Raw genomic sequence first — 21,212 nt, 5'->3', positions numbered from 1 at the left:
CACTGTTAGCTTCTAGAAGCAACTCTGTTTCTTGTCTTATGTCCAATTTCATCTTGATAACAGGGAACCCCATCATTTCAAGTTCCTCTCATGCTATGGATTCCATTGCCTTCTTCTTCAGTAAAAACAAGAAGAAAATTCTTCTCTTATCATGCATAAAACTCAACTCAAAGTGGATCAAGGACCCAGGAATTAAATCATAGACATAGCATCTATTAGAAGAAAAAGTAGGCCCAAATCTGCAGCATGTTGGATTAGGCCCCAACTTTCTTAAAAAGACTGCCATAGCATAAGAATTAATATCAAGAACCAATAAGTGGGAGGGATTCAAACTTAAAAGCTTCTTCTCAGCAAAATAAACAATCAGTGAATTTATTAGAGAGATTACTAATTATGAACAAATTCATACTCTTTCTTACTTACCATAGTCTCTGTGCTCATGGGGGCTTCCTCTGGCCTCCTGCCTAGATTGCCTCCTGCCTAGCTTGCCAATGTCTCCTCTGCAGCCCAATTGGGCCAATATGGTGGGGTAAATTGTAGACAGGCCAAAGAAAATGCCCAGAAACAGCATGGGAGAATATGGTTTTATGGTGTTATGGTTTAGAAATGAGGTATCCCCCCAAAACTCATATGTAAGACAATGCAAGAAACTTCAGACATGAAATGATTGAGTTATGAGAGCTTTAATCTAATCAGTGTATTAATCTGCTGGTAAGGGTTAACTGAGTCTTCACTGTAGGCAGGTAGGGTGTGGTTGAAGGAGGTGGGTTACTGTGGGTGTGCCTTTGGGGTTTATATTTTGTCTTTGTTGAGTAGAGTCTCTCTCTCTGTGCTTCCTGTTGTGGTGTCTTGAGCTGCTTTCCTCTGCCTTGATATTCTTTCTTGTCGCTGACCCTGAGCAATGGAATTGGCCATCTATGGACTGAGATCTCTGAAGCCATGAGCCCCAAATAAACTTTTTCTCCTCTAAAATTATTCTTGTCAGGTGTTTTGGTTGCAGTACAAATGCAGATCAAAACAATTGGGGGGGAGATTACAAGATATCAGAGACAAATTCAAGAATAATTCAGTGATGACAGGCTGCCAGCACCTCCATCTCTCATGGGGCTTTGCCAAGCAGGGCCTCCTCTCCCTTACTTTATCCAGTGATGTCGAGTTAGACGTGACATGTATCTGTTCCACAGTGCCCTCAGTTATGTGCCTATTCCTCCTAAGAGAGGGCTTGTATGTTAGGATGCAGAAGCAGCCACATCATCAGCATTAGCTTGCATAGTTTGATTATATGACCAGCATCCCAAGAATCAACTGTTCAGGTACCCATGTAAGATAGAAGCTTTCTACTGATAACATTAAGTAACCCTGGACCCCAGTGTGCGTAAGAGAAAGCCAGTGTCCTGCAAGATGATATGTATTTGGACTTTTTAACCCAGGTTTGCTCTCATTGTTTCCTAACTTAACCAGGTTTCCTGGGAACAGAAAGGACACATTTTCAGGGATATTCAGGGACATGTATTTCTATGCCCCCCCCCCTTTACTTTAGGAATTATACATGGCCAGAGAAGAGCAATATCATGGGCAATCTAAGTGTTTATTTGAAATCTTTGAAGAAACATTTTTAAGAGGATTTTTTCCCTAACCCTTCTCTAAAACTGATGCAACAATGTCTAAAAACAGATCTCAACAAGATCAAGCTAAGTGAATATTTTTTAACTGTCCAATAGAACTAAACTCAAAATTCCTGAAGTAGACAATACAATTCAGATTCTAAGTGATATGGCATCCATGGTGTTCCCAGTGAGATTCTTAGAAGTTTGCCACTCAGGTTTCCCTTTGAGAAACAACTTGCTATATATCTGTAACCAGGCAATTAGATGTTCCTCTCTAAACATAGAACTTCAAAATCCAGCTCAGCTTTTGATGAGAGCCATAGTCTTGATGCTCTGCCCTAAGCCAACACTCAACCTCTCAAAGGAGAGCCTGTGCTTATTGGTTGGATCTCTTTTCTCTGTCAGTTGGATTTGATTATGTAGCAGTACTGTGTGAATCTCCAGGATCTCCATTCAGCAGGAATCTTCTAATTATATTCAACTTCCCATGTCTCATCACTGTGCATATTCTGAATATGAGGTAATTTCCAAGAATGGTTGCTTCTCTTTCTCTATGCTTAGATCTCTATCTGTCTGTGTCCCTTAATGCACTAGTCTTTATGCAATATGCCTAATCTACTCCTCATTGTCTCATGGTTGCTTACCTACATTTCTGTGAAAATACCATGCCTGGCCTTTAGAAATATCTATTGCTTATTGGAGAAATTGAGGCTTTTCTGGTTGTCTTAATCTAACATTTTCTAACGAAAACTTTCAAACATAAAATTGTTGAAAGAATTTTGTGATGAACATCCACATATGTACTACTGATATTTGACAATTATATACTGTACTTACACAGTGTGTATCCATCTGTCATTTTTTGCTACATATCAAAGTCAGTCACACATCCTTATGTCAGCAAGCTACATCTGAAATATTTTATATATATAATTTTTTTTCTTTATATCAGGAGAAAAGAGTGAGTTGAAAAAGTAAGTGCAGAAGAAGAATGCATTTTGCTTTTAAACAGAAATCATAGTTCAAACATACTCATTCTAGGAACTAGGTGAAGTTTTTGAAATAATACTTATTAAAGTAATAATTTTTATAGTATTTAGGAAAGATTTGAATGAATTAACTCATTTAAATTACTATCTTACTGTGTTTGTTATCATAGCTTAATGTTTAAAAATTATTAACAATAAATTAAAATAGAAGATTTTGTATGCTAGTGGCTGTCTTTTAAAAATCAAGGAAATAAATCACATATTGACTTGGAATGAACATGAAGTTTGAAAGACAGAAACTAGAAATTAACAGAGCCTTTTAGGTTGAGAGAGTCAGGATGGGGTAAAGCCTCTGTAAATGCCAGGATGTAGTCTGATGATCAACTAATACATTCTATCTTAACTGTATAAATTTACCTGTTGTTAGTTCATTCCAGATGGTGTGACAACATTCCACAAACTGGGTTGATTATAAACAGCAGGATTTATTTCTCATAATTCTGGAGGCTGCCAGCATATTTGGTGCCTGGTTAGAGCCATTTTCTGATAAATGGATTTCACCTTTTTATTCTTATCTCACATGACAAAAGAGGTAAGTGGTCTCTTTTCACCCTTAAGAACACTGTTATGGTTTGGGTATTAATGTCCCAAAAGATCCTGTTTTAATGCAGCAGGTGAAATGATTAGATTGTGAGAGCTATAACTTACTCAGTGGATTAATCCATTTGATGGGTTAATAATTTCAATTGACTACTGTACAGGTGGCATGTAGCTGGAGGAGGAGGGTCCTTACAGATAGACCCTTGGGGATTATATCTTGCCCCTCTGGCTCCTCCTTTTCTATTTCTGATTCTTGACAGCCATGAGCTGAGCAGCCTTTCTCCACTAGGGCCTTCTGCAATGACTGAACCTCAGAAATCATGAGCCAAAATAAACTGAATTTTTCTAGTCAGGTATTTTTATCACAGCAATGAAAATAGACTAATGTGGCCTCAACTCTTATTCCAAATACCTTTGCCCCCTGACTTAATCACCCCAAAGGCTCCACTTCCTCTAGAGGGAACCAACCTAGATGCCCTTCAATAGATGAATGGATTAAAAAAAATGTGGCATCTATACACAATGGAGTACTAAAAAATGACAAAATCATGAAATTTGCAGGGAAATGGATGGCATTAGAGCAGATTATGCTAAGTGAAGCTAGCCAATCCTTAAAAAAACAAATGCCAAATGTCTTCTTTGATTTAAAGAGAGCAACTAAGAACTGAACAGGGAGGAAGAGCATGAGGAAAAGATTAACATTAAACAGAGATGAGTGGTGTGAGGGAAAGGGAGAGAGAAGGGAAATTGCATGGAAACGGAAGGAAACCCTCAACGTTATACAAAATTGCATACAAGCGGTTGTGAGGGGGAAAGGGGGGGGAACAAGGGAGAGAACTGAACAACAGCAGATGAGGTAGAGAGGGAAGATGGGAGGGGAGGGGAGGGGGGATAGTAGGGGATAGGAAAGGCAGCAGAATACAACAGTCACTAATATGGCATTATGTAAAAATGTGAATGTGTAACTGATGTGATTATGCAATTTGTATTTGGGGTAAAAATGGGAGTTCATAACTCACTTGAATCAAATGTATGGAAGATGATATGTCATGAGCTTTGTAATGTTTTGAACAACCAATAAAAAAGGGAAAATATAAAGAACTAAAAGAATTACACCTTAAAAATAATGGTCTAAAGATTTTTCAAGGGCTGGGGATGTGGCTCAAGAGGTAACACGCTCGCCTGGCATGCGTGGGGCGCTGGGTTCGATCCTCAGCACCACATAGAAATAAAATAAAGATGTTGTGTCCACCGAAAGCTAAAAAAATAAATAAATAAATAAAGATTTTTCAATGTCAGGCTAAAAGTTGGTGGCTGCTATCCAAGAAAACCAGAAAAACCAGTTTAAAAATGGGACCGAACCTGGGGGACTCTCCCAAGGAAACCAATAAAGCTGTGTTTTTGAGAAGTTCCTCCAGGGAAAATAAGCCCCCTTCGTTTGTCTATGTTCCCTCAACTCTTTTCAGCTTTCATGAACAGGAAAAAGGTCAGAAAACTTTTAAAGTTCTATATTTGTTAAACTCATAATTTTGATCCAATATGCCTAGGTTAATATGTTTTTCTGATTATACTCTGCTTTATTTTAAGTCCAATTTACAAGGGTTAACTCTCAATCTAATAGGTTTTTAAAAATAAGCTATAAGGCTTTTGTTTTTCTGTTTGCTTTGTGTGGGTGCACTGGTGTACTGTCTGTCTACATGTATTGCCATGTCTACATATATTTGGTACAAAAAAAATTGACATATGAGCTCATAAATTAAAATTTAAAAAATGGATCCAAGTACTTTTGGTTAATATGATCTAAAAGGTTCAATAAAATTGGAAAATAGATAAAAGTACAAATGTCTTTAAAGTTACTAATGCACAGTTTTGTTTCTAGATGGTTAAACAGCTGTTAAAATGTTAATGTCTATAACGTGTCTGATATCCATTGTCTCTAGGATTTTATTCAACAACAAAAAAAGATTACAAATACTGTTCAATGCACTAGTCTGATACCTTGTTTTTTTTAAAAAAAAAAAGATACATAAATTTCAGATAAATATATATGAAATTAATCATGGATGTGTTTGTTAGAGACATCTAATTGGTACAAAGTTAAAATGCTAACTGTTAAATATAATATCAAGTACTTTTAACTCCTTAAATTCCATAAGATAAAATACTTAAACAATGTTGGTGTTTTCATAAATTGGTAAACTAAAAAAGAAATTTGAAATTATTTTGTGTTATTATAAAAACAAGGTTACTCTAAATTACAAAGTCCCAACAGGTATAATTCTGCATTCAAGGGGTCAAGAGGTTTCAACTGTATTTTAATTAAAATACTATAAATAACAAATATTTCATCTTATTAAAATGGATTAATTTATCTAAATTCAAAAATTTATGAGAGTTATTTCAAGGTACAAAAAAAAGGATCAATGGGTTAAAAAATTATTACAAAGTTCTAAATATAGAAATATATTTAATAAAAAAAATGTTTCCAGGTAAAATGTCTTTATGTGATAAAGTATAATTATAATACATTTAAGTAAACAACAAAAGGGTCTAATTAAGTAATATAAAGCTCTATAAATAAAAGACAAATATTAAAAGTTTTATATGCAACTAAGTTGGTTATATATGTAACAGAAATGGTTAAAACTATTTAAGGTTGTTCCCTAAGGACAAATAATAATGTACTGATATATTTATATGTTAAAATGACAAAAACTTCTAAAAATATTAATTTCATTATGTCTTGTTAAGTTTTATCCCCTAGAACAAGTAATCTTGGAGAAAACAAGGTTTGTACATCTGTAGCTAAACAGCAACTATTATTTTAAAGTATTGTCTTACATTACAAAGTCTAGATTTTCCATTAAAAGCAAACCTTAGTTAATATAAAAACATCAATAAAAGTGTGGTACATTACTCTTTACAGATTAAATATGTTCATATCTTTCAGTTATACAAGTCTTTAAGGTAAAAGCATTAAAGAAACATTTCATCAAGCTGGTATTCTCCAAACTAAAATTGTTTGTAATGGTAATTTAAACTTATAAAGATAATAGAACTTATTTGGGATTTATTTATATTATTTGATGTTTTGTGACCAAATCTTATGTTAACTTTTACACTAAGATATAAAAATTTAAAGATATTTTAGAAGTAGTGAGAGCCTAATCTATTTAAAGATTAATATTATAAAACATTTTGCCACTTTTCCACATGTAAAAAAATGTTAAGAGCTCTCAGCCTTTCCTTAATTAATGTTTCAGATGTATGTCATATTGTGCTACTAACATTCATACAGAGTCAGAAAACAATATATGTAAACTTTATAAAATGTTATCTAAAAAGAGAGACAAAGATCAACTTTAGAACTAAAACACTTTACCTAAGATTTGTAAAAAGCCCCACCTTACCTAAGATAAGGCTCTACCTCCCACCTTACAACATGTCAGAATAACTTCAAAGTAGGCCAGATTTCAGTTAATTTAAAGTTATATTCAAAGATTAATTTTATTGGAAAGATTACTGTGATCTCAAATAAAAAATAAATGTATAACTCAGCCAAGGCTCAAAATTATATACAAGCTAAATATGTTTTTTACTATTGTTAATTTCACTTTGTATTTTCATTATAACTAAAAAAATGTGACCACTACACTTAAAGCAACCAAGAGACCTTTATTGTGACAGTGTTTGATTAACACAAAGAGAGAGAGAGAGAGAGAGAGAGAGAGAGAGAGAAGGAAAAATGTGAGAGGGAGAATGAAAGACAGGGAAAGTGAGAGAAAAAGGAGAGAGCAAGAGAGGAGGACCTGGAAAGAGAGAGTTTTTATAGCCAAAATCTAATGGGGTCTCTGGGTCTACAAGCTGCCTTGTTGGTGTACAGTGATTGGATCACAGTAGATGCCAAGTTGTCATCTTCTGCCTTCAGGCAGATCTTCAACATTACATAAATTAATAAATAAAATAAAGGTATTGTGTTATGTAACAATTAAATGTAAAGTTATAAACATTAAAGTTAAAGCCCAGCATTCTTACTTTAAAACTGGTAAAACTGACTTGCTGGATGTTTAAGGCCAAATTTAAATATTAAGGTTAAAATAAAGGGACCAAAGAAAACACTATTTGGCTCTTGCCCTCTAAGTCAGCCTGAACCCAGGACAGGGGGAAAGCTTTGCAACTCCAGGCCACATAACCTCCCAATAAGGGAGATTAATGAGACCAATGGAGAACAAAAAGCCAATGAGTGTACATGCTGCAAAAGAGGAGGGTCATTGAAAAGGGGAGACATGCCTGAAGCTTCCAAGGGAAGCCATATTTTTAGCAAGACCTTGACCCATCCTAATGCAGATGACACTAACAGAGCTAAAATGCTACTCACAGGTTCCCCAACAATATCCTCCAAGGAAACTCAGCTGACTCTTACCAATAGATAGAAACAAGGTCAGGTTGATGAGCTTGGTCTTAAGCACCTAGCAAAAACAGTTAAAAACCAAAGCACAGCCATTCCTGGGCATTTAAAAAGAAACAACAGTTATTTTAATGTAACTTAAAATGTACACTAGTGTTAGCATCCCCCAAAATAAGTAAGACTGGAGGCAACAAAAGAAAAATTCTTAGGCAACAATGCCTGATAACTATCAATAAAAAACTGCCAGAAGTTTTTAGTCAGTTCAAGGCCTATAGATCGTCCTAACTTCCTAAACAGGTAGATGTAATCAATGTTTACTAATATAAGTATCTAGCCTTAAGTAACAAAAGATTCTTTACTGAACACAGTGGTCATGCCAAAAAGGTATTTTTACAAAAATCAGATGACATTAACTAATTTAACTAAAAGTTGTGTCTACATTCCTGATAATTCTGACAACGTTAAAGATTTATGTTTCCTAAAAAAGTTCCTTATTAGGCTTTGTTAGGCCTTGTTATGGGGACATTTTCTCAGGTCATCTGCCTCCTGGTAAACAATTATTAATTTCTGCCATTTTCATGATATTTATGGACAGGTTCCAGATGCTACAACTGCTAATTTGTATTAATCTTACTTCAGCACTCATGTCTTTTTGTTTCTCTCATAGAAGTGCCCACCCCAGGTGAATTTACATCCTGTTCTTCCGGAGCCAGATTTTTACCATGGACTCCTTGACCCACTCAGTTTCTAAAAAGGGACTCCAAACTGCTTGCCCACTGCACATTGCCCCCTTTCAGCTGGAAGTAGCAAGAATGGTCATCGCCCTTTTCCTTTATGGAAGTTGGAGGTCCCTAATATTAGAGGAAAAATTACAGTCAATATAGATGTTCGCCAATATGTCTAGCTCAGGAAGATGTACCTGGGAAACTGCTCCCAAGATCACCCTGGGTGATCTCCCAAAAAGAGACACTTGCTTCCACAATCCAACTTATAAGTGGAAAAACTCCCTGTTCACCAAAGATTGTGCTTCCCAGGTCCCACTTTGAACTCCTTGACTAAATCTTCAAACTTTCAATAACTCTGAACTATGCAACCTACTATTTTGATGGAGTAAAGGGAAAAGAACACCTGGACTTATTAAAAGGCCAGGCCCCACTGATTTATCAACATAGACTGGCTGCCCCCATTTTAGTTCCCCTCCTAACTGGTTTGGGAATAGCTGGATCTACTGCTTTAGGAACTGCAGGTCTTATCACAAGCTCTAAAAATTTTAAGTCCCTCAGCCATCAAATAAATATAGATTTAGGAAAACTAGAAAGATGAAGCTCCAAACTAGAGGTTTCACTAGACTCTCTGACAAAAAATAGTCTTACAAAACAGATGAGGTATAGATGGTCTCTTTCTGAAACAAGGAGGACTTTGTATGGCTCTGGGAGAAACTTGTTTCTATGCAAACCATTCTGGAATAATAAAGGACAGTTTGGTGCTTGTGAAAAACAGGCTAAAGGAAACAGATGAAGCACAAGAAACTTCAGGCAATTGGTACCAAAACCTATTCTCATGGTCCCCTTGGTTGACTACCATCATTTCAGCCATAGTTGGTACCCTAGTCCCTTCTCCTGATTGGTATTACTGTAGACCCTGCCTCTTGAAAACCCTCCTAATCCATATACACAAAAGAATGTAGATGAGGTCAGACTTATGGTCTTGCGAGCCCAGTATAGTCCTTTAGACACAGAAGGATGGAAAAAAAATGGAGGCCTAATGATGTGCAAGATTGACATCAAAACTACTAAAACCAGTGGGGAATGGGATAGTAGGAGCAAATGTGACTCCATTTTGTTTTATGACTTCATCCTGTAAAACAACAATGCCAAGTGGAAGAGTCATGACTGGAGCAAGATATTCTTTTCCTTTTGCTATAGAAACATTTAAGAACACGGAACTACCTAATGGGGTATTGTTTCTGTAACTAGGGTAATGGGGCTCTGTTTCTGTAACTGGGTTGTCTGGGCTAACTGTGATTGATTAGGCTTCCCTCTGCTTGACTGCACTGTCCTGCTTCTGTAACCTGGCTTACTTGCATTGGCTAGACCCCCTGAACATCCCTTTTGCAGTTTTCAGGCTTATAAGGAGTGCCCTTACAATTGTTCGGGGCTGATCAGGGGAACAGCTTTATGTTCTGGTCAGCCACCACCGGTGTGCTTCAATAAAGTCTTGATTCAATTATACGTGAGTGGTCTGGAAGTCAATTTATGAAACCCTGGGATGAAGCTTTAACTATAACAATATGTTCCATCACTGGCTATATACATTACTTTCTACAAGAAAAAAAATGTCCATATATTTATATTCACACTCTTGCAATTAAAGAGCTTTAAAATTAGCTTCTACAGGAAACTGAGGGCAGGTAATTATCTTATAACTTATCCTTAGAAATTTGGACCCTGGCAGGATCTCACAGGAAGCCCAGACCTAAGGATTCTCAGTCTCTGAAGGCACTCTACCTCCCAGACTTTACATGTCCACTTCAAGGACTGAGGGGAGAGGATTAGAAATCTAAATCCCATCACCAGAAATTTTTAAAAGGTTTGTCCATTTGGATGTGCCCCTGGCTCACAGGCTCTCTCAGCCTCTGGGGGAAAAGGTGCAGACCCTGCCCTGCTGGGTAAGGCCTGGCCTTCCCACACCTTGGTGCCTCTCTCCCAGAATGGAGGGCTCCTACTCTGAACAGGCACCTATCCCTTGGCAATGTCCAGCGGCTCCCCTGATCTTCCAAGATTCAAATGCCCAGAGCCAACATGGCCACAGGACTGCCAGTGGCCAGCAAGCACGAGAAAACTAGGAAGCTACAAGAATCTTCAAAAAGTTATTTTTCCTGCAGCAGGTGCATCATGGCAGATTGAAGACCTATGGTGTTCATACCTGAGTTCAGGAGGTCGGCAGACTGGGGAAGGCATTCTCCTCTGGCTCTGCCCCCAGCACCAAAGCAGGAGAGAGGTGGTTTATCCTCAGTGCCCCTCCCTGTCCTTGGCACCACGCTCCCATCACTGGCCCCTGGGCCCAGGCACAGATGGCTGGTACTATCCCATGTTTCTGGACTTCCAGGACATTGACACCCCTGTCAGCACAGCTCTAATAAGAGCTTTGCTCAAAGTCTGTGCCTGGGCTTGGGGAAATTCAACAGATAGGGAAAGAGACCACCGGAAACACAGCAAAAAAAAGCTGTTGCCCCAGAGTTAGGGCAGAACACCAGGGTTCCCATATTTTGCACGTGAAAATAATTTCTAACATTTTTCAAAACATAGGAATCTACCTTTATGGAAATTCAACTGTTTTTCTGCAAGAAAGTCTAAAAGAAAAAAATCAATTCTCAATAATATAACAATACAAACACAAGGTAAAGTGACAAAACATTGTATTTTTGAAAATTCAAGAATGTATTGATGATTTTGAAGTTCATATTTTCTTATATGTTAGTGAAGAATTCACTGATAAAGTTGTAATTTTTGCTTTCCTTTTCAAAAATGGTTAAAAGATTATCAATTGTGAAAATATCAGCAAATGAATTAGAAAACAATTTAAAATTAAGGAATGTTTCCTTTTCTAATTTTTCTTTGCTTTTAAACATTTTATTTGGACTCTTTTCCTACTCTTTCAGTAAATGAGTTCTTCTAATTCACAAATAATTAAAAATACAGCTCCATAGAAACAAAGCAGCATTAGGAGTTATGGTACTTCAAGCAAAACTGAATACAGTGCTTCAAATGTCACTAAAAATCAGTATTTATTTTGATTCAATCATAAGTTTTATTAACAAAATTAAAATTTTAGCTTCTTATACATGGATAGAGAAAACATGTGCATTAAAGCACTGCCGCAGTCTGGCTGGGCACAAATCACGAGCCACTGAAGCAAGAACAAATTTTATTTCCAAACTTCACCAGCACACTCCACACACACTCCCCGGGAACCTCTCCAACACCACCCACACGGCTCCTCCAGGAACACACCATACCAACCGGAAATCCCTCCTCCAGACCTTCCCCAACCAAAGCGAACCCTCCAGGATTCCCCAGGAGAACTCCAAAGCAGTGAGCACCGGAGGCAGCAAGAGCTGCCCTATTGCCAGACAGTAAAGGTAAAATATACAATACAATCAATCCAGCATCACAGCAATTATATATAGTTTAACTCAAATCATCATCTCAATGGTTCACTGGCATCACCTTTCAAACATTCCCTCTGGCAAATGCCAGGCATCATTCTGACCAGCCATGGCTCTCAACAAAGCACATTGTTCCCTTGTCCCCTTGATAGACAGACATTAAACACAGTGTCCAGAATTCTAAGAAGATTTAGCAGCTCCCATGGGTAGCAGCTCTTTCAAATTGAAGAGGACAGGAGTGAATTAGTGGCATTTAGTAAGAAATAAATGAGCCTTCAGCACACATAAATTGCTGGTGAATTCAGAACATGATAAACATTGTTGAGCAGAAATCAAGATAGAAAACACACCTGTAAAGACTTATTTTCAAAATGGAAAAGATGATGCTGTGGAACTAAATATTTGCTAAATTTCCTTCATTATTCTGTTTTTGCTTTGTTTCCCACTATATTTTTCCATTCAGACCATCTCTAGACTTCAGTGATTCTCAAAATTTGAGATTTTGATAAAACAAACAAACAGCAATAACACAGAATTTCAAGACTCCAAAGTGTCACATTCCCTTTTAAAACCAGGAAAGTGTCCTAAGTAATTTTCCCTTATATTTTCTTGACATATTTCTTCCTTCAGACTATAATTTTAAAATATTTAATTAATTTATTTATTGCTGAAACTAGCATTAATATTTTTAAACAACCAACAAAAACAAATCAGCAAATAATTTTGTGAAGAAAAAAATCTTCAACAGGAAAAAAAAATTAACAGGAGCTTTTACATAATAGTGAGGTGAGGAGTGGTGAGGGATGGATGTGCAGTCTGAATCCTTTATGGCTTTATCTTTGTAGTGTGGCACTTTCAACAGTTACTGCTGAAGCTTTAAGTGCTTTACAACTTCTATTAACATCATAGGGAAATTTTAAGCTCAGAAATAAAATAATTGTGATGATTTTTTTGCCTGGTGGGGGGAGTAGGTAGTCTTTTGATTGTGGTGTTTTTGCAGTTTTCTGCTGGGGATACATAAAATTAACATTACTTACAGCACTTTGATTTGATAGATTTTCTTTTTGTCTGCTTGGAACTGTTTCCATATCTTATTAAAAGCAAGACTAGCATTCTATTATATGTGACTTAGGGATTTGTTTTTGTTTTTTGATTTTTTTGTTTATTTGTCTTAAATCACTCATGTTACCTGTGACTAAACTCCCCAGAATATATTAGTGGAAAAGTAATATTTAAAAATGTGTTTGTTAACTCAAATTACAGATAAAAAAATGCTTAAGAGCTGGTGTTTTCTAAATGCTTATTTATTCCAGAAGCTTTAAGATAATTCATTTCCAAGTACCATTCTTGCAAATTTCGTCCAATATAACTGAACAGTGCTTATTTAATAAAACATGCAGATTTCTGTAAATAATTACTGGAAGTAGGTTACAATTACTGGTTAAAAATAACTTTGGCATATGGGCCTTGTTGCCCATTTTAATTTTTATTTTTTTTTTAATTTGAGCCCTGGAAGTGGAATAAAATTTGACTATTTAAAATGCTGACCAAAACATAAAAGTTTAAATGTGTATTTGTACGGACAACAAATAACTGCTAATACTCAGCCATCTTTTTGATTGAAAAAAGAGTGGTTGGAATATTGTGAATGTTAGCAGACTCTCCTGCTTCTGTCAGAAAATCTTATTTATGAATCCTGTCAGTATTGTTTGCTATCTGAAAAAAATATCAAATTCAGGCATGAGTTCTTTCTAAATTTGAAAAACAATGAGAAATTGTATTATGTTCTGTGGAAAACATTTTCCTTCAGGACATTCTTCACAAATAATGGATTTGAAAGAAATGTCTTAATTTTTCAATGACTGAAATCAGAAAAATTGGCTTGAAAGCCTCTCTTTAGTGAGAAAATTTTTAAAGTTTGTGAAATAAGCAACAAAAGGAGGCTTCTGTTAATATTAAGTATTGTTCTCTTTTTTAAACCAGTTTGAACAAGTAAGTTTGTGTGCATGCTAGATATGCTTCAGTACCCATGAATTGATCATGATGAACGTCTACTGGATTTTGGGATGCGGGTTTTAGAGTCACTTTGGAATTCTCAAGTATTCCTAAATATGTTTTTTTTTTTAAAGAAAAGCTCCAACATTTTGAGTCCTGGGCTTGTTGACAGACACAAATGCTGTATGTAGGAACTGTAGAACCTACTGACTATTCAATTCAGATAAACCGATCGACTCTTGGCCTTTAATCATGATTTTAAAATACAGGGTCAGAAAACAACAAAGAATAAGTTGGGCTCTTAAGTAATAAAAGACCATTTACAATTTGGCCCTTCAATGCAGAATTTGTTTTTATTTCATGATTCTGCTAGCAAATATGATGGTTAAAATGGTGTATTTATATGTATGTGAGAAATAAAATGAAATGAAATAAAATTCCATTTTATAATTTTTCTATCCTTTTGAAATGATGCATCTAACTGTTTGTACATTTGGTGGCCAGTACAGGGAAAGACTGAGGGTAAGTGATAAGGTAAACTGCTTGCCCCTGAGGGCAGGGCAAGAGGATGGGTAGCCATTTTAAGATTCTTCTTTTGTTTTGTTTCACTTTTGTTTTAAGTTGCCTGTCCCTGGAGATGTGTAAGATGGAAGAAAAACTGCTCACATCTGAGGAACAGATAGGGAGAAAGGATGGGTGGACATTTCAGGAGGCTATTATAATGATTTTTTGTTGTTCCAATTTTGTTTCACTCTGTTTCAGTTTTGTTAGGTGTTATCTTGTTGGGTTGTATTATAGTTATAGTAGAAAAATTCAAGTAAAAGAGAAGGTCTCTCGAGCTAGTCAGACAGAGGAAAAAAAATCAAGTAAAAAAGAAGGTCTCTCGAACTAGTCAGACAGAGGAAAAAATTCAAGTAAAAGAGAAGGTCTCTCGAGTTAGTCAGACAGAGGAAGAAAGTTTAGAGCAGAAAAAGCCATCAGGGGAAAAGTTACAACAGGAGAATGCTACTAACAGCTTTCTATCACCAGAGGGCACAAATGTGCAACCAACAGCACCACCTCCATATGCTGGGAGGCCCCCTACTTCCGCAGTTGATAGATGGGATCCTGAGACAGGACCTCAAATATTAACTGCCCTGTATTTGAGCAGGCAGGAGGGCAGCGAATTCACCATGCTTTAGATTTCAAAACAGTGAAGCAGCTAAAAGAGGCTGTAACAACTTATGGTCCTTAAGCACCCTTCACTGTAAGCATGGTCGAATCTATTACCAACTTGAACATGATGCCAGCAGATTGGGTTAGTATGTGTAAAGCTGTGCTAAATGGAGGACAATACCTGTTATGGAAGGTTGCCAATGAGGAATTTTGCAAGAAGACAGCTAGGCGAAATGCAGCAGCTGGTTATCCTCAGAAAATCTAGCTATGTTGTTAGGAAAGGGACCTTATGAGGATCAGCAGCAACAAATTCATATGATCCTGGTGTATACTCACAAATTGCTGCAGATGCAGTTAGGGCATGGAAGACTTTACAAGGACATGGAGGTTTACAAGGTCAAGTATCTAAGGTAATGCAAGGAGCTAATGAACCTTACGCTGAATTTGTAGATAGGCTTATTCAAACAGCTACCAGAGTTTTTGGGAATACAGAACAAGCAATGCCATTAATAAAACAACTGGCTTATGAGCAAGCAAATTGTTGGTACAGAGAAGTCATTAGACCATGGAAATATGAAGATTTAAACACATATATTAAATTATGTAGAGACATTAATGAACAAGAGCAAGTCATGGCAGCTGCAGTACAACAGGTTTTAGATGCCAGACCAAAAACATGCTACAATTGTGAACAAACAGGGCATTTTAAAAGGAATTGCCCCATAGGAGGAGGGTTTAACAAAACTAGGTATCAAAGGAGTAGAATATTTGTCTACGATGCCATAGAGGGAGACATTGGGCTAATGGATGCCATTCTCAAACCACCATAGAGGGTACTCCATTACCAAAAAATGAGCAAGGACCGGGTGTCTATCCATGATATCATGGAGAAAGGCATCGGGCTCCATTGCCAAAAAATGGACAGAGGGGCCCAATGCTCTGGGGCCCAAGACCACAAATATACAGAGCACTGGAATAACCCAGCAATCCCATCAGTGTAGTGACCAGGACACATTGTCCATTAAATCCCTCACAGGTATTAGTGGTGACTAATACCTGTCAAGAGGAAGCGCAGGTTTGGACATCTGTGCCTTCACCAGAACAGTACAAACTCCAGAGATGGGAGTTCAAATCATTCCCACAGGGGTAAAAGGACCTCTTCCCAAAGGAACAGTAGGCTTATTATTGGGACACAGTTCTTCTACTCTAAAAGGATTTATGATAAGTCCTGAGGTAATTGATCCCGATTATGAAGGTGAAATAAAAATTATAGCTAGTTCTCCAAAGGGTATATCAGTAATTTCACCAGGAGATAGAATAGCACAGTTACTAATTGCCGGGGTCCTGCCCTAGCGGGGTCCAGGGAGTCCTGAAGGATGAGTGGCATTGCCGAAAAGATGAGACAGGAGTCATTCTGTTCAAGAAATCTCCAGAGAGAGAGCTAATGCAGCTTTCTCTGGGTCATCTTTTATTACAATTTTTCTCATCATTATAGATTTAGAATATGTCATTGATTATATAATTTAAAACTTTGCCAAGACATTACATTTCCTTAACCATGATTGGGGGTACAAAAAATGTAACAATAATTTACATTTTTCCAGGATATGTCCTTCAGTTATATAATTATTAAAAGTACAGAATCATTAATAAAATACATCACTAGTTTACATTTTTCAGATTTTCCCAAGATTTACTATTTTCTTATTAACTAATGCCAAACTACATAACCAGACTCTAAGTCTCCGAACCAATCATTAACCTAAAGTACACTTGTACTTTATTTCTAATCTAAAATTCCCANATGGTATTAGATTGGAAGGATCCTGAAGGATGTGAAGGAACTATACAGCCATATGTATTGGATCATCTTCCCGTAAATTTATGGGGAAGAGATGTCCTAGATAAATTAGGACTAATATTAACAAATAACATCAATCCAAATGTGCCCACTATTATGGCTAGATAAGGTTTTAGAAAAGGAAAAAGTTTAGGAGAACAAGAACAAGGTATAGCAGCACCAATACAAATAGATCAAGGAACAGACAGACATGGATTGGATTTTCATGAGGAGTCACTGAGACAATAAAAATTACTTGGAAATCAGAAAGACCAGTATGGGTTCCTCAGTGGCCCCTGACTAAAGAAAAGATACAAGCAGCCCATGACCTGGTAAACAACAATTAGCGGAAGGACATATACAACCTTCCGTGGTGGTTTTATGTTTAATTGGAGTTGTAAGGTATGAGTCCCTCAGATTTTTCTAAATTCTGTCTTAAAAGAAATCTGATTTAGCTCTTGAGATGCATTGTCTCAGAGATTTCCAATAGTAGTTAAATTATTTTATTTTTAAATCAGAATTGCCAGTGCCTTGAAGAAAACGTTTCTTAGAAAACATGGTATTGGATGGTAACTTTTACACAACTTCTGAGCACACCTTGGAAAATATTTTGAAACATAAATGGAAAAGCTAAACATTATAAATTTAACACAATACACTTCTTTTTGATTCAGAAGAGAAAATCTGATTTTTCATAATAAATGCCAAAAGTATAATCTATACAGACTACATAAGGAGGGGGCTGCCTAACATATGTCAACAATAGATGTGTAGTTTATATTTTCATCCTTTGATTAAATTCCAGGGAGCTGGTGAAAAAGTTTGATCAAACTTCTTATTTAAGTCAATTGTATAGAATTTAAAACTTATTATATAATTAATGTGAATGTGAAAATGTGTATGTCTTAATAAACTCACTTTGAAAGAAAAACAAATCCCCTCAAGTTCCCATTTTGACTCCCTGAAATAGACCCCATAGGTCTGTCACATACCCTACAAACTTATTTTTATTTACTTATGTTTAAATCACAACTCACGTTGGCATCTCCTTGCAATCCCTCTATCTGTAGACTTTAATGGGGAACCAAAATCTAAAGCAAAATTGTGTTTGAATTGCAAATTTCCAAAGTAAGTATTACAAGCTTAGTATCAAATGGTAGGTTTGGAGGTAAGATTTAATAACTTCATAAATGGTATATTTACTATCATCATTATTATTCAAAATTGATTTGAAAACTTGTGTTAATACAAAAGGAAAAAAAAATCAATGAAAATAAGGAATGTTTCCTTTTCCATTAAATGAGTTGCTTTCAGTACTAGAAAACCATAGGCAATCTACATTATTTTCAGATACTATAATATCTAGAAAGCCCAAGAAACAATATTAAAACACTTTTTAAAAATAAGAGAATTAGGTAAAATGGAAAAATGTAAGATAATTATACAAACATCGATGGACTTCCTCTGTACTAGCTGCAACTTTGTTGAATAGCCAAAGGACTGTAAATGTCACAGTGACTTATAATAGCTAAACTTTCTTATTAACATCACAAGAAAGCTGAGGCTTAGTGTTGAAGGTGACTCCTACAAGGGTCTCTCACATTCTCACATGTCTTGCTAGATATGATAAATATGCAATTTTATGATCTTTTCCTACCCATCATTTTATCAGGGTTGTTTTTACAGTGAGCAACCTTGAGAGATGAGTTAATTTCTACTTCTGAGGCAAGAAATAGACTTGCTCACTGTATGTGAAAAAATAATGGGATTTCAAGCCCAGTGCACTTTTCCTATAATGCAGCCCACACTTTGTCCAGGCATACATCTGTACCCATTCACATCACCACTGCAGGACTGGAGATTCAGGAAACTGATCCAAATGTGCTGATATCTTGACTGCTGCTTTTTCTGTACAGTACTGAGCTGGTGCTCCACCATGTTCTTGAACCTCCAAAATTGTGAGCTAAATAAACCTCTTTTCTTCATAAGTAGCCTGCCTCCAGTATTTCATTATGGTGACAAAATGTTGGCTAATCACTCAAATTATATAATACAAGCATGGATATATATAATCTTCTTACCAAGGAGGGAAGAGATAATGGTCAATAATAAAGGCAAACATTCAAATGATAACCAGTTAGATATAATGGAAAACAAATTTTATTCTTTTATATTTTTGGTAAAAAACAAAATTTATGACTCAGTCTCCCACTGAAAGGCAAGCTCTGAAATGACTGAGAGGCATCAACCCAGCATGAAGCTTCAGAACCAGGTGTGTTGACAGGATCAGGACTGCAGGGCTCACACCAGAGTCCCATGGGGGCACAGGGAATGAATGGACAGTGTTTCCTATAGGGCCTGGAACCCTGATCTGTGCAGGGGTGAGGGGGATTGCTGGACAGGCAATTCAGAAGGCAGAATTTTCATTACACATAGAGAGGCTCTGAGACCTTGGGGACATATAGAGGGTTGAGGATGGGAGAGGGCAGACTCAGGAAGTGGAGCAAATCTGGCTGGTCTTTGAAGCCACTGAAGGCTATGATGCCTGGCTGTGCACCAATGGCTTGCCTTCCCTCAGTGCACTCATCCCACGGCCTCCACAACCAGACCTCCTTCCTGCCACAGCTCTGGGATCCATAACCTGCAGGCCTGCTGCTCAGGTACTTTGGGCATGAGATAACTGCATGTGCAGGCCAGAGAGAAGCAGCGGGCCATCCTGGAAGCATGGCCCTCAATAAACATTTGCTTTGCTAGAAACCCACATGCACACCTACCATGCAGTGTGGGGTGCCTGGCTCCTGGGCAAGAACCAGGATATTCTTGGTTCAAGAACCAAGGAGGTCAGCCCACAGGACACCTGGACCATGGGATCACTGCTCGCCACTGCTGCTAGCCTGAAACCTGGGTCCTGTCTGAGCCTTCCTGCTGACCAGGGCCCAGGGTATGGCTAGCACATAGATGACCACCTGGCCGTCCTGGTTCAGAAGAAGGCCAGGCAACCATAGTGGTTGTGCACAGCCTCGCCCACAGTCAATTTCAAACACAGGCTGGACTTGCACTCTGCCACCTCCTCCAGGCAGGGATGAAGGGGTCGGGCTTCGAAGAAGTCATGCAGAAAAGTGAGAGGGTCAGGCTTTGAAGAGACCTATCGAAAAGTGAGGCCAGCTTCCAGTGACCTTGGCAGGAGGCCAACAAGGACATCGTGGCAGTGGTGCTTGTGGTCCAATAGGGTGGGTGTAGCCCATGTACAGGGCAAAGGCCACCAGAAAGAACTGCCCAATGGGCCATAGCAGCTGTGCCAACTTCCCATAAAGCTGTGTCTGCAAGAACAGTGCCAAGAACAGCAGGCACTACATCTCAGAGGAGGAGTGTCCACAGAAGGAGGAGAGCCTGGCCTCAGTGACATTGGCAGGGTTCCTCTGCACATCCTCTCCAGCTGCACATAGACTGAAGAGTTGACCAGTTCTGGGTTGCAGCTCCAGTCTGGGTTGCAGATGGCCAGGGAGTTGAGGCGCAGACAACTGATCATGTACTTGGCCAGCTCCATCAAGGATTGGCTCATGGCTACCCCAATCAGGAAGGTGCCCATCACACTGTAGAGGAAAGCCACGACATTACTGAAGAGGAAGTGGGAGTAGAGGAAGTCGGTTCACACCAGGAAGGGTTCCTTTGCAGAGATGAGAATGATGGTGGCTGTGATGGTGACCCTGGCCATGAGCCCATGGCTCATGGCGTCTGGGTGGTAGGGGCACCATATGGAGTCATCTCCGAAGTAGAACACTCACTTGTATGGGGCATTTACTAGGGTCAGGATGGCTCATGATAGAGTCGCTCTGCTCCATGACTCTGGCAGGCCTTTCCTGCAAACCCCAGCACACATCCCAGGGCCACAGGGTCACAGAATGCTTTTAATAATAGGAAAAACAAAAACAAAACTATAAAAAGAGACATTTAATAAACAATTAGAATATGCATATTGTAAACTTCTTGACATTATAGTACCTCAGTAAGTGAACATGTATGCCATGTTACTGGATAGAAACATAGTTTAATTAAAAAAAATTCTGTTCTGTTTTAACACTGTTTAATTTCAATGCAAATTAAATTACAATCTCAGTTTATGGTGTTCTAAATAGAAAATGAGTTATATGTCTGTGATGGACCATTTGGCTCATCCAGGAGAAACTGTTAATTGATAAACCAAGCTTCATGAAAATGTACCACATAATACTATTTCAGAATTCAAACACCATTTGTTTTTGTCTATATTAATATAAATGTAAATATATATCTTTGTAGGTGAAGGAAAATTTTGTAGGGAAACTGAGACAATGATTATTTTTATCTGTATACATCTTGGTATGGTTTGACAATAGAGTACACTCCAATAGTACCTCTGGAGCTGCCTTTTCCTAGACCTGTCTCAGATCATGTGTCTCTCCGTAGACTG

General features: G+C 37.5%; 1 pseudogene; it reads right to left on the bottom strand.

The window, feature by feature from the left end:
* Nucleotides 1-19,742: 19,742 nt before the first annotated feature.
* On the bottom strand, nucleotides 19,743-20,709 carry LOC107160147 (annotated as a pseudogene).
* Between the last annotated feature and the right edge of the window lie 503 nt (nucleotides 20,710-21,212).

The sequence above is a fragment of the Marmota marmota genome, unplaced genomic scaffold (assembly GCF_001458135.2).
Source record: "Marmota marmota marmota unplaced genomic scaffold, marMar, whole genome shotgun sequence".
Taxonomy (NCBI): domain Eukaryota; kingdom Metazoa; phylum Chordata; class Mammalia; order Rodentia; family Sciuridae; genus Marmota; species Marmota marmota.
The sequence above is the reverse complement of the archived record's forward strand: the minus strand, read 5'-3'. Positions and strand labels throughout refer to the sequence as shown.